The following is a 14149-nucleotide window of genomic DNA, read 5'->3' as shown; positions in this document are numbered from 1 at the left end:
TTTACTTACTGCCACCACTTGGAAATAACATGATCATGCAGACTTCAAAAGCACCACCACTGGGGCTTGCTGTTTACTCAGCAAAACCCAGTCCACTTGGCACAGATTTTTAAACCTAAAGGAGCAGCACCTGGAAGCCACCAAAAGCCTTTGCTTTGCTTTGCTGACTCCACAGAAAACATCAGTGCTTACTTGAGGAGTTGTCTTCTTAAAAAAATAAAATTCAGCTTCAGGTCTGATCTGGGAAGATCCAATGTAGCAAATGCTTTTTTAACAGCAAAGGTGAGTTAAGCACACTCTGCCCTGCTTTTCCCCACATTGCTGTGTCTGCCCACACGGCCCTTCACAGAGTCATGCAGTGGTCCAGATCAGGGAACCAGCTTTGGCAGCAAATACCCCAAGGGAAAAGAGAGAAACAGCCTTCCCATCATTTCACTTCATCTCCTGATTCATCCTCCTACTCATTGAATGAGACTCAGCACAGGGGACAGGAAATGTAGAGAGCCATGTCAGATGAGACTGAGATGCCCTGGGGTGTCTCACCACCAAGAAAAGCCTCTCTTCTCCCTTCACCCCTTCCAGGAGCTACTCTCACCGCCTATACCACCTTGACTCCAACATCACATCTTCACCCACACAGTTTAACTCACTAAACCACCAGGAGAATAATCTGGCAGAAGAATAATCCAGCAAAAACCCATCAGTAATGGAGGATTCACCTCTGCTTTAACTGCACAGTGGCAGCAGCAAATGCTTTGTGACAAGGGTTGTACCAACACACAGGGAGGCGTGCTTGCTGTAGGTATTCCTTAAGAAGCTCTCATAACATTTCAGCCTGTTTTCCTGGAGAATGAAGAAGTCTCTGCAGAGATACCTGCTCAAAAGCCACCCAGGTGACAAGCCACTCCAGCTTTTTGTCCTGTAAGGGCTTTGAAATCCCTGTCCCTCCGTCCAGCCCAAAGGTTTTGTCTTTTGTGACAAAAATTTCCCTGAAGCAGGTGAAGGGCTGCCAATCAGTGTAATCTGGAAGAGAAATCTACTCCTTGGGACAATTTTGGGCTGGGAGGTGTAGAGACAAATCCGTCACAAGTATTATTCTTACAGCAGCAGGAAGAAAAAGGGACTCCAGTGGCTTGATTGCTTTTTATCACCTTGCTGACTCCAGCTTTTGCTGCAAGAAGAGAGTGCATGTCCTTGCTTGTCCCCAGGCACTCATCTTCATGCAGGTTTCTGTCTGCACACACCTTGCTGGCTATTTAGAGACTGAAGCATGTGCCAAGGAGTTGCCTTCATGGATGTTTTGCAGTCTGCAAGGGACACATGCCTGCATTGCCCCGTGGAGGGTGTTTCCTGTGACTCTACTGCATACATGCAGCTCGTAGCACCCTGACCCTCACTGTCCAGCTGCCACAGAGCAGGGGATGCTGAGGCCACCCAGCTCTTTGCCACAGCCCCTCATGGAAGTGTAGCTGATGTTACACTTGTGGCTGAAGGCCTCTCATGGGGGAGCTTTGCTGCTCCTTCTTTCTGGCTGCCATGATTCATGACCATCCATGACTGTCCATGACCGTCCTCCAGCCAGAAGAGCCCCAGTGTGCCACTGCCAGGGGTGAAGTGAGATTGCAGCTACACCAGAAAGGCACCTCATGAGCAAGAACAATCCTGCCAAGTAGCTTAATCCAGGGTCCTTCTGCAGGCTGCATTTCCCAGCCTGAACATCCAACACATGGGTGATACAACAAATCACCTATCAGACAGAAGTCTAATTCCCTCTCTGTCTGGTGAAACACTGTCTGGTGAAACACTCTGGGACAAACCTTCCATAATGCAGAAACTGAAATTTCAGCTAAGCAAGAACTGCATAAAAGGATTTCTGATGTTCACAGCCACATTTCTTATAGAGCCTGTGACTCAAAGACTGCATTTTTTGCAATCAAAACTTTCCTGCATAAACCCAGTGTCCAGAAAAACAGCTCTGAAGCAATATCCCAATTCAGAAATACAAATCTTTATATCTTTAGAACTAGTTGCTCAGATAATGTTTTTCAAACACTAAAAAGTAAGGATTAGGAAAACAGTCATGAGACAAATCAAGTAAGACTGGGTGAGAATTTTGCCTTGGTACATAGCCTTGTGTTATTAAACCAGTAACTGGAGCAGAAAGCTCCTTCTAGACAGATGCAAAAGGCAAAAAAAAGGGGTGTTGACGAGTCATTAGTCTGAATTACTGGAAAGTGGGCAGCAAACTGACAGGTAGCTTCCAGCAAATTTCTGTGTAAAGGTTTAATAGAACTTTCCCACCAAAAGATTTGAGAGTTTCAGGACTTTCACTCCTAATCACTAAGAAAGGCTTAGACATTACCCCAAGGAAGATTTAATATTTAGAAATCTGATAATGCACATGTGATGGGGAAATGTCAGCAGAAGGTGGCTACTTTTAGAACTGTGGGAGATGGACAGAAGGGAATGCTGTTCATTAAGATATTTTATTTCAGATTGCTTGATCCATATTATTTAAATAGTATGTCAGCCTAAATCAGAAAGAAAGACAGTTTCCTTTTTTACCTTAGTTATTTTGCTTTGTGTTGTCTGTAATTGCTGTAAACAGATCCTGCAGCTACTGAGCTATAGAGTAACTAAATCATCTGTCTTGGGGAAATTCTTCCTGTTCTCCTGCCAACTCTGCCTCTTTTTGGCCACCCCCTACCTCCTCACATTCCAGCCATGGCTCTGTTTGTACTCCTGTATTTTTCATAGTACCAGTGGCTCAGACTGGAACATATTTACACCTCTCTCCCTTATGCAAATGGACCTTGCTATGAATGGCCCCTCTATGAATGGCTCCATCTGTCTACACGCGTGAGCTCTCAGAGCTCAGCAGCATTTTGTTGAGGGCATTGACACAGAGGTACCCTCCTGCCAGCTTTATTCCATAAATAACTACAGCATCATTTTTTGGAGAGGGGTGGTGAGAGTGCCGAGAAACCACAGCATCTCTTCCACCATCACCCTGTCCCAGTTAAATGAGTGAATTCCATCAAAATCCTCCTCCCCTTCAGACTTCAACGTTTGTCTAAAGCAGATGGCCCCATAAATAATACATCCTAGGAAACCCGATCAGTCACCTCTGGGATGTGCTTGAGCTCCTGTCTCTCATCATATCATCACTAGATTGGCTCTGGGAATTCTCTTAATTTAATCCTTTTAACAGGTCATGTGTGCAAGAAGCAGTGACTGGGAAATTAGATGCATTTGACTGGGCTGTATTGTTGGTAGCCTGAAGTCAGCAGGTCCCCACTCGGTCCTTTTGGGGATTTTTTGGGCAATGCACTCTGCTGCTGACCCCTCACTACCCAAGCCCAAGGCAATGAGACCCAGGAGTGGTGTGGCTGAACATGGGGAGGCCAGGAGAAAGGGGCCAGGGGTCAGAGTATCTGAGCAGCACCCTCACATGTGGCCAGAGTGTTCTCAGCAGGAAAACTTTGAGCAGGGAGGTACTTTCTACCTCCACTGGGAATGGAAAATGTCATATTTATTTTAGGATGTAAATCCGTAAATTCCATTGTCTTTGTCTTGAGTCCCCTATACCTATTCAAATTACTGGATTTTACCAGGAGCTCAGAGATCTCCCACAGGATTTATTCTCACATTCATGCAAACCTCACTTTGGGTAAGTGGGAAGAAATTCTGTGTACCAGATGATGAGGTGGGTCCTTTGTACAGTTACTGCCATGGTGACACCAGTCTCAGGGCTTCCTGCCCTCCCTGCCCTGCCATAGCCCCAACTCCACACACATTGGCAAAATGTCCCTGCTTGGTTTGTGTTCCCTTCATTGCAGTGCCCACAGGATGGGTGTGCAGGGTGATGCTGGGGGAGATATGGGGTCTGCTCACATGGGGAACAGAGGCAAGAATAGGACAGCTTTCCATGCCTCCGTGCCTGTGGAGCCACAGCCTGGTCCATGTGGTCATACAGGCTGCAGCAGGCAAGCTCAAAGTTCCATTTCCAAAGGGTTTGGAAACCACTCTGTTTTTTAAAAAAATCGGTACCAGAAAGGAAAAGCTGGGCTTGAGTCCTTATCTGGAAATGCCTGCAGGATGCAAATATTTGAAAGTAGCATTGCTAAACCAGAATGGCTTTTAAATCATAACAAATCATATCTTGCATTTCTGCAATGCCTTTCATCCTATGTTCTCTTCCCAAACATAAACACATGAAGTTCAACAACACATCTGGCAAAGCATTGTGCTGTGTGGGAGCTTTCACATCCCAGTTTGGAGATGAGCAGACATGTGGGGTCAGTGGTGGCTGCCCGCCCCACATCAGACAGGATATTTGCAGCAGTGGTTGGAACATGGCCAAGATCTCAGCTCAAGTCGGGAGAAATCTTTCCCTGGTATCCCTGGAGATTTATTTGTCAAGAGACTTGGTCACAAATCCAGAAAATAAAATCTTGAAGACTGCAGGGGACAAAACAAACTCAACTTTTCCAGCTATCTTTTTTGAGCTTTTCTGTGTCCATCCAATGCTTTGGCAACGTGGAGATGTCACCACATTTAGGTTTCTGTCTTCTGCATGCCCGGTTGGCATTCTGCTGGAAACCGATTGTCAAGAGACACATTTACTGTGTGGCGAATCAGAAGTTGTTATTATCACCACCCCATTAATTTCCACACACATCTGCTAGAGTACTTGTTTCTGCCTGTGTCTCACATTTATCTTCATCTAATCCACTTTTTACTGCCCTTGTCTTAGTGCCAGCAACTATCATGAGGCACTGTAAACACTTGTTAGTTAACCATTTATGACCTTCAAACTCCACATTACACTAGTTGTTGGAGTTTAGTGAGTTTAAGATTTCCCATATCATTATTATTTTGCTAAATTATGAAATACTAAATTATTTCATAATTTAGTAAGCATCCTGAGATGGTCCCAGCCCCCCAGGGGCAGGAGGGGAAAGGAAGTTTGGGATTTTCAAAGAGGTCCAGGAACTGAGGAGCCCAGTTCTTCCTGGATATCTGTGGGGCTGAGCTGAGCTCAGTCTGTGCCAGCTTCTAGAAAGCTAAACCTAAGTCCTTTGATAAGCAAATAAGTGAAGAGGTTTTGTGCATCCTAAGCCTTCTTCAGGTCCAACACCAGCCTAAATGTGCCCTGGCAGGTCCCACCCCACTGGTTGCTGCCTCCCCTCTGATGCAGCAGGAAGGTGGGGTGGTGCCAGCTGGTAGGAAACATCAGCCTCAGCAGCCTTTCATCTCCTGTCTGTCAGCCACTGTCCAAATAGGACGTGTCTCCAGTGAAGGGGGAATATTTCTGAAAAAACAACATATCCTGCTCTCAGAAATGCTGGCTTCATATCTGCACCTACTTCCTACAGGACACCTCAGGTTAAAATGACTTCTGCTAAATCAAAAATAATTTTTCCCATACTACTTGACAGCTTCTTCCTCTGTCAAATGCAATTATTTCCCATTAATTAAAGGGCTGCATCCAGGCTCAGCGGGAGGCTGGAGAAGTCCAGCTCTCAACTGAAAACTCTTCATTTCTGCTCAGCATTCAGGTACCCAAATCTCAGCAAACCCAAGCTGACTCCCTCCATGGTGCTGCATCCCATTGGCAGATGAGCAGACATGTGGGGTCAGAAGCAAAGCTGGGCTCCCTCAGCTGAGGAGGCTGTGGTGGTGTCAGACAGGAGTGGGCAGCAGGAGTCAGCACGCCCATGGTGGCCTCTCCTCAGTGTGGTGGACACCAGCAGATGTTACTCAAAGGTTCCTTCTGGCCCAATTCTGTATCTGCTAATGGGCTAAATAAAATGCAAAAGAGGTGTTGATATAATCTTTGAGTACCAAATAATTGCCTTGGTGTGTTAGGATCCATCCTGTCTGGATTTACTGTGCCCTGTTGGAGTTAAGTTTCCTCTTTCTGCCTTTTTCTGAAATACATATACAGTAGGTAAACATTGGCAGGATAAAAATATCCCCCCAGAACCTCCAAGGCAACTGCACAAAGCCTGGATGCAGGGAGTTTCATTGCACTAATGGCCTTATCAACACGTGCTGGCACTGCCTGGACCTGTAGCATTCCCCAGCCTCTCTGTGGAGCAAGGAGGCACCAGAGAGAGGAATCACTGCATTTTCATCCACACAGCCACCTGCAGCAGTGCAAATAACAAGTACGTGCCTGTACCAGATCTAATCTGCCCCAATATCCCCTCTGCAGCTGATCCCCTGTGCCTTGGTCCCTCCTGCCTCCTTGCCACTCTGTGAGTCTGTATGGATTATGTGCAGGTGATCCAAAGAGAGCAGCCTGTCGTAAAGGGCTTGTGTTATCACAAACTGGCAGAGGCACCCATCACCCATCTTCATTCCCTTTCAGGCCCTGCAACATCCCATTAACTTTAGCAGTAGGAGATTAGTCTTGTGTTAAGGTTGAATTCACCTGACTTAAATTTCTACCCACTGGATCTTGTTATCCCCTAGTCTGTAACTTTACACTACCCCACCACTCTCTTATCAGATAGATTTTTATGTCTTCATGAACATAAGGCTGCTGAGATTTCTCCTAGGTGAGAACGACAGCCTTTCTGCCCCAAGTCATGCCTGGGAAGGCTTGGTCTCCAGGCTGAGGGTCACCTGCACTGTTTTCCTGTGCCTCTCCCCAGTATTTCCTCATTCTTTGTGCAGCATGGCCCCCATACCTGGGCATCTCTCCCCAGAGTGGTCTTCTGCATGCTGCACAGACAAATAGCAACGAGACTGCTTCTGTTTGGTGCTCCTCTTCTTGTGCAGCATTGCCCTGGGAAGCTGTGCTGAGGAGGCTATTCATAATCACTCTCATGGCCTGCCTGGGACACATTCTCCTGTCTTACAGGTAGTCCTTATGTTTTCCAAGCTGCAATGTGCCTCTATTCTAAAAATATTTAAACATGTTTTAGATGGTGACTATTAACAAGACATTATTCTTTCTCACTAACCTGTCATTATCACTGTAGCTTCATCCCCTAACTTTCCCACAATCCACTTTATTTTATAGCACAAGCTGATTGTAGCACTTAATGATTTAAATACTAGATGAAATTTTGCTAGTTACAATTCTTTAATGTTTTACTTTTTGCACAGGTCTTCTTCACTATAATGAAATATGGATCTATTCCTCTTGAAATCTGTTTTTGGTGGTGGCTTGAACTATAATGATGGCTGCCAGAATTCTGCTCCAGACTCTTGTAGTGTAGAAGACAAGAATACTGTTGATCTCCATGCCAAAAATAAATCCCGGGAGCTTATTTAGAAGCAATTTAGCTTCTAAAGTTAAAGTTTAATTATTAAAGTATCTGAACATTTACCAGGTTAATTAGACTGGATCAGCAAAATCTCATTCAGATGTAGTGGTTTCCCCATTTCCATTTAGATATGGATCTCTTTCAGCTTTATGCTGTGAACCTTTATATCCAAGTCAGCAAAAATGCCTGCAGCCTTTTTTTCTCTTCTCACTTGCTTCTTTTTTTTCCCCCTCTTTCTAATTTTTGTCATTACATAATGGTACTCTGCTTCACTCCAAATGCATTGTTCTGTCTGAAACCCACTGGAGCTGATGAAAGTCCTTCCACTGCTCTCAGAAGGCTCTACCTGAGGCTCATAATTTATGCATTACCTCGGCTGTAAGCATCTGAGATATGTAAAGAATATAATCTTTTTCTATCATGTCTTCTTTTTGTTCCTTCTAATTTTTTCAAAGACTCCATACAAGCTGTTAATGGAGCAAATGACATGGAAACATAATCTGTATTCCTGCAGGTTTTGTGGCTGTGCTTGCTGCTTATTCCTTATCACCTGAAGAGATAAAGCAGTGTTGGTGACACCATAATTGAGTTAGTGAAAGTGATTTATCAAGTTGCCAACAGAGAATGAAAACTTTGGGGGGCGTGGGGGGAAACAAGCAGCAGGAGAATATGAACTTTTCAGAAACAAGAATCTTGCTTTTTATGCAAATGGTTATGTTAATGAAAATCGAGGGGGGGGACCCATAATCACAAGAATTTTGCTTACAGAGCAGATGATGGCTTATCTAAGAAAAAAGCTTTCAAAGCTAGCCCTGAAATGTCATGTGGGTTTCATTATCTCTCTGATAAAGCCTAGTGTGTAGGATCTGTTCTTCACTCCTTTTGCTAGCTGATTAGGAATAAGTCTATAATTCTTCATTATGCAGAGAAAATGTGGAAGAATCCTATACTTGAATGCAGGAACAGCATTCTTCTAGTGTTTCTTTCATGGAAGAAAATAATTTTCTTAAGAACCAAACCAAAATCCTAATGTCTTCCAAAGAAAAGCCTCAACAGAGTTTAAGGCAAGCTTTTGGTTAGTTCATTTTCCTCTTCTTACTTCTATAAATCATTATCTAATATTTGCATTGTAGGTCCACTCAAAAGCCCCAAACTTGGGGTTCCATTGAGCTAAGCTCCAGATAAGCATCAAGACATCAAACTTTGTAAGTGAATGTGCACCTAACAGCTGCTGCAGCCTGTGAAAGGGCAGAGCCCTGCTGCTGTCCTCAGCAGCCTCGGGCCTGGTAGCTCCCCCTCTGCCAGGGCCTGGAAAAAGGCAAGTGTTCCACAAGGGCTGCTGTGGAAGGGCTGCTGTGACCCCCAGCCCATCCTGGAGTGACACCAACGGGCAGAGGGAGCAGCTGCCCACATGTCCTGTAGCTGGTGTGGGGTGAAACTGCACCTCAGCAGTTAATCAGTGAGCCAATGAGTTTAAAATTAAGCTGCTGTTCAAATGTTGCTGAAGGGCTCAGGAGAAAGTGCTGACACCTGGCAACAGCGCTGCAGTTTGAGAGCTCGTACAGCTTCTGGGCACTGGTGTCTGTGGAAGCTGCTCACCTTTGGAGATCACCACCTTCCTCACCAAGCCCAAAATAAATTCATTACCACAAGAGGTTGAATTTTATTTGGCTGGGGAGTCATTGCTTTGGAGAAATTGTCCCTTTTATTTAATTAATTGTTTTGTTTTCCTCTCTACAGGTACAGGAACTGTGAAACAACCTTATCAGTTATTCCTAATTTTGATAAATTAATTGTCTCCCTGTAGAGTGATTGATTACAGGAGATGCTGAGAAACGCATTTGCACATTTCAGAGTGCCTCAAATTAATTAATTATTCCACTTGAGTAACAAGTTAGTGAGCAGGATGAAGAAAATGCCTTTGGAATAACTGTTTGCAGCTCCCTTGTTTTTAAATAGGCAGCTAACAATTTACTGCTCCCTTCTTTTCACTTGTTTGTTTTACTTAAACTGAGTTCATTAAACTTGAAGACTAACAAAGTTTTTACAGTTTGTTAAAATAAAGTTTGTCAGAGAGGAGAACCCCAGTCATCCCTCCCAGTTTGATGCCAGGGCCAGCATAAGATGCCCAGAGCCTGGAGAAGGATCACAGGTCGTCAGGAGAACACCTGAAGGGCAGCACAAAGGAATTCCTGCCCCCCAGCCAGTAAGTTATCTCTATCAGGGGGCCCAGCTTAAATACCTCTGTTCAAACACACAGCATGGGGAATAACTGAGAGAAGTTAGGGTTGTGTGCGTGCCTGCAGAGCTACAGCCTCATCAGCATCATGGAGACGTGGCTCCCGTGGCTGGGGTGTTGGAAGGGAAGGATACAGCTCTTCAGGAGGGACAGGCAGGGGACACAAAGGAGGTGGTGATGCTCTCTGTGTCAGTGACCAGCTGGCAAGGGGGGGGATTCTACTGCACTGCTCCACTCTGGTAAGACCCATCTGGAGTGCTGCATCCCCTTCTGGGGGCACAGGAAGTGTGTGGACCTGTTGACATGAGTGCAAAGAAGAGCCACAAAGATGATCATAGGGCTGGAACATCTCTCCTGTGTAGACAGGCTGAGATTGGGGTTGTTCAGCCTTGGGAAAAGAAGCCTTCAGGGAGACTTTATAACAGCCTTCCAGGTCCTAGGGGAAAGGTGGAGAGGGACTTCTTACAAGGGCATATAGTGATAGGACAAGGGATAATGGCTTCAAACTGAAAGAGGGCAGGTTAAGGTTGGATACTAGGAAGACATTATTTATTGTGAAGGTGGTGAGGCACTGGAACAGGTTGCCCAGAGAAACTGTGGATGCCCCATTCCTGGAAGTGCTTAAAACAAAAAAGGTTGGATGGGGCTCAGAGCAGCCTGGGCTAGAGGAATGAGTGAGTCCCCACCCAAGGCAGGGAGGGGGGTGGTTGGAACGAGATAATTTCTAATGCCCCTTCCAGCTGGAACCATTCTATGATTTTATGATTTTTTCATATGAAAGAGAATGCAATCAGCTTTTCTATTAAATAAAAAAGATGAGGCTCCCATTTTTAAAACACATTCACTGGCATCTGTTTATCTCTGCAGCACAATAGGTGTTTTCTAAACCTTCTATTTCCCATTATATTGTGTGGTTTTAGTTCCTGCTTTTTCTATCAATATATCTCTAATATATCTGTAAAATTGCTGTGGCATCATTTTGACTCATTTTCTTCTTTTCTTTGTAGACAGAGGCTCCTTCCTGGTGAGTCATTCCAGAAGCCGTGCAGGGCTCATTACCATGGGACCAGCATGGATCTTCCCATTTCCCCTAGACCTTCCATGGGGCTACCTTGAGAAGACTGCAGCACAGTCCCCTGTGCTTTCCCTTTCAGAAAAGCCAGTGAGATGCTCAGAGGCACTGAGGGTGCAGTGCAGGAGGTTCCTCTAGTCTGTCACAGTTGATGTTGCATTCAGACCATGGCATTGGGCCATGTGAATCCATGAGGAAGCACTGAAGAGAAGCTTTGGTAACTCTCCCTCAGTCCCTTCATGTGCCCTGTTTGTTTGCTCTCAGTTCCCATGCCAGGGCAATGCCCCCTGGCCAGAACAGTAATGCAGCCTTGCAGATTTGTTAAACATCTGTGGGGTGAGGATGCCTCTGCCTAAAGTGGCTGAGAGACTGATCCTGCCTGATGAAAGATGATGAAAGAGACATGACAAACAAAGGAGCATGGAGGGGATGATAAGAAGAACTGTGATGAGGTCTCCAAAACCCCAGCAGAGAAGCAGGCAATGAAGGAATAGTCCCACAGCCAATTCAGCCAAATTCTGCAGAAAACTCACAGAGAAAATAAGGAAGGGACTGTATCTTCAGTATTGTGGTGGCAGCCAAAAGTCCTTCCTGTTGATTCTTGAATTTCGGTTTCATGACTAAAGTGTTGAGAGGCCTCAGGCAGGTTTAAGACTGTGATATGCAAAGAGACTCCATTGCTGCATGGGGAGTGAGAAAGCCTTTCTCTAAAAATCAAATTCAGAAGAAGAGTTTGGGATGCAAAAGTCAAAAGGTTTCAAATCTTTTATATCTGTGGGCTTCAGGCAGTATCTGCTCCCTTCAGCTCCTTCCTCTGGGTCACTTGTGACTTTCAGAACCAATTACAAGAGTCCTGCTGCCAACACAGGCCTGAATGCAAAGTAAAGCATAGTCAGGGCAATAATCCAAATTCTCCTACCAGCTCAGCCTGAACTACTAGTATCAGTAATACAACTGGAAGAGGCCTTTGAGTGAGCAAACCCAGTCTTTGGCAGTCACAGGCAACCATACAACGGAAGGACCCACACCCTTTCCTTGCTTTGGCACAAAACACTTCAATAATCCATGAGAAAATCAAGATCTTTGGTGCAGAAATAAAGTAAGGAACAGCCACCCCAAAGGACCACAGAAAGGCAGCAACAGGAGTCCTAATGGCCTAAGGCAATGCCAGAGTAAGAAGCATGTCAGCAGAGTAAGTCCAGATGGTATCTTTAGAGGCAACTCATCAGTTCTTGATTTGATTCTTGTTTCTAACCCAGCGATCAGATCAGCTCTGAGTTTGAGGAGCAGAGACATGACTCATCACTCACGAGGTCGCTTGGTTGCTTGGTCCTACATGGAGAACTTTTGCCTCTTGTCCACCTTCTCCCCTCCTGCTGTAGCCAGTCTCTGACTTCCAGAAGGAGAGGCACCAAGAACCACTTCTTGTTCAAACCTTCCCTATTCCCTCTACTCAGATAAACTGAGCATTACAGGACGACAGGATGTGCCCTGGTCCTACAAAGGACTGTCAGGAGCATGGAATTAACTAGTCCTTATCCCACCCTGGCAGAAGTCCCAATCAATTGAGCATTTTGCCAGGCAATCTGTATCTGAGGATCTAGCTGCATTTTTGGGATAAACCCTGATTTAGAAGTTTAAATATTTAGCCAATGTTGAACATCTCATATTGAAACAGAAAAACTCTGTGTAGCCATACATGTTAGCAAGGGACATGGCGGGTAGGTAGGTAGGTAGGTAGGTAGGTAGGTAGGTAGGTAGGAGGCTTATTGTCTACAAAATGATCTTTTCAGGCAAGCTGATTAAAATCAGGGTTTGGGAAAACAAAACATGAAAATGAGGACACCTTTAAAAGTTGCCCAGATACACTGTTATTTCCCTGCATTATGTCATATTCTTCTATTTTTGTGTTGCTACTACAGCAACAATTTGATGTCACAAACAGAAAATTACAGTTTAAGGAGAGAGAGATATGAAGCAGGAGCAGATGACCTCTTTAAAGTTAATAATAATAATAATCCTCTTTTCCTGCAAAAACCTTTGGTAACAAAAAGCTAGAAGAAAAGTAGAAAAATGAAGTAATATACAAGTCCTAGAACTGTCACTAAAAAGTGGGGTTTGTTTTAAAGCATTCAAACAAGAAGTAAGTGGGTCTTTTAGCTTGTAGCTATTGCTGCACCAAAAAAAAGCCAAAAGAAAATAAAAAAGATTCTTTTTTCTACTCTGGAATTCTTACCAGAACATGGTCTTGAGCACCACATGAGTGCAGTTCCCACAGAAGACAAGGTCAGAGTTTGACCCTTAACTTTATTTTTAAACATACTTTTTTGCATTTGAACATGTAAGTAGTAGTAGTTCAAGAGAAAAATAAAAAGGTCCAGATACTTGATAAAATATCAGCAAGGAATAAGTTGATTCTGCTTCCAGTTGATGCATTTATTGTCCCTATTGCCATGGTAGGACACCACATGACACTGGCCAAGCATACCCAAGTGGATACATTATTTTGATTAGGGCGAAATAAATGTCTCGGAAAAGGCAGAATAAAAATTAAAAATAAAAAAAAAAAAGGAGTATCAGATCATAAATTAGGGCAAATTTATCATCTGCCTTGAGTCAAGAGAATACAGAAGATAAATCAGGGAGAATTGAAGGATGTTACATGCTGTTCTGAAGGTGGGCAAAAGAAGACTTTTCATTGAAGTGCCTTGAAAGAAAAAAAGACTTTGGAAAGAAAAACTTCTTAAACATCAAAAGATAAAGGACACCAATCAGGCTTAGTGAGCTAGTCTTTGAAATGCAGTACCAGCTTCTAAGTCAGCAAAACACGTGCAGACTTAAGTAAAACAGCACAATGCTCTCCCATACTTATGGAGTTATTTTCACGAACAAGACTGCATGTGTCTATTAACAAAATTCCTTTTTCTGCAGCCTGCAGATCCAAAAATAAACCAGTAAAGCAGAAAATCCTCATGTTGAGAGAAACTGAGAGGACTGCCAGAGCTGCCTATTTAAAATCTCTCCCAGAGCTGGAGACATCCACTTGCTTACACATGCTAGTGCATATCTAATCACTGCAGTTAACAACCCAGCTGCAGGGTGTAATCCAGGCCCTTTCATAGCCCAGACTGAGTGTATCATCTTGGACATGGAAGCACCTTCCCCCCGTTGCTGTCAGTCCACTTCTGGGAGGATATTTTAGCACTAAGATGCTCAGTGAGAGGAGCCAGGGGAGGGAAGTTGCAGTGCTGGTTTTCTTGCATAGCTTGTGAGTTTAAAGCACCCAAACAGGGGACACACTTAAATCCACACCCATCCAGGCACACACATCATCTGTGTACTGCCTTCCATGAGATAAAAGATTTCATTTCCAGCTTGCAAGAGATGGTGATTTTGAGGTTTGTTTGAAGGTGCTGGAATACAGCAGCGGAAAGAAAACCACAGTGAAGTCTGTAAGAGGAGCTGGACACATATATTGTAAAAATGGTATGTTATCACATGAGCACAGTTTCTGAGGGACTTCCTCATGACAGCAAGGACATTTGTCCATAGCCCTGT

Source organism: Molothrus aeneus, chromosome 2, assembly GCF_037042795.1.
Source record: "Molothrus aeneus isolate 106 chromosome 2, BPBGC_Maene_1.0, whole genome shotgun sequence".
NCBI lineage: Eukaryota > Metazoa > Chordata > Aves > Passeriformes > Icteridae > Molothrus > Molothrus aeneus.
The sequence above is the reverse complement of the archived record's forward strand: the minus strand, read 5'-3'. Positions refer to the sequence as shown.